The sequence below is a fragment of the Terrapene carolina genome, unplaced genomic scaffold (genome assembly GCF_002925995.2).
Source record: "Terrapene carolina triunguis isolate 2854851 unplaced genomic scaffold, T_m_triunguis-2.0 Scaffold242, whole genome shotgun sequence".
In the NCBI taxonomy this organism is placed as follows: Eukaryota; Metazoa; Chordata; order Testudines; family Emydidae; genus Terrapene; species Terrapene triunguis.
The window spans coordinates 5,232,440-5,233,125 of NW_020664593.1; positions in this window are offsets into that span (position 1 = coordinate 5,232,440).

Genomic DNA, 686 nt, shown 5'->3' on the forward strand with positions numbered 1-686 from the left:
TATTTTGGAGCACTCTAGCAACATACCTGACAGAGCAAATTTATCCTCAGTGTAGTTGCACCGAAGTCAGAAGACTTACAGCTGGGAGGGATTTGGCTGTAGGTGTTTGTGAGGCTGTGAAGAACATTGGCACATGTTGAAAGGAGAAACAATTGGAAATTCAACCAATTAAAAGATGACGACAAAAGTAAGGGGGAAAGAGGGGTGGAGGAACAAAGTCTTGTGCCTTTGAATTGCAATTTCACTTTAAATGTTGAGTAAAATTGGTAAAGAAAAATGAAAAACAAGATTTATATTTTAATTCGGGCAAAACAGAACATTTTTCTATGCTGGTGCAGAACATTTCCGTGCTCTCTGAAACCAGCCTAACAGCAACATGTGTTGCTTGAGATAGTTAACAGTGCCACCAGCTGGCCAGTTCCGAGAATGCCAGTTGTTCATATCAATGAAAAGAAGGTAACATACATTTAAATGGCACCTTTCATCTCCAAGAGCTTTACAAAGTAAGGCCCTGATTGTGCAAACTCTTACCCACGTAAGTAAGGGCTGTTCACATAAGAGCTGATAGGGTTGGTTCCTCAAGGCCTGATCCTGCAAGGATCTGAGCTCCTTTAACTCCCATTGGTTTTAACGGGAGTTGAGTGATCAGAACGTGTGTGTGTGTGTGTGTGTGTGTGTGTGTGTGT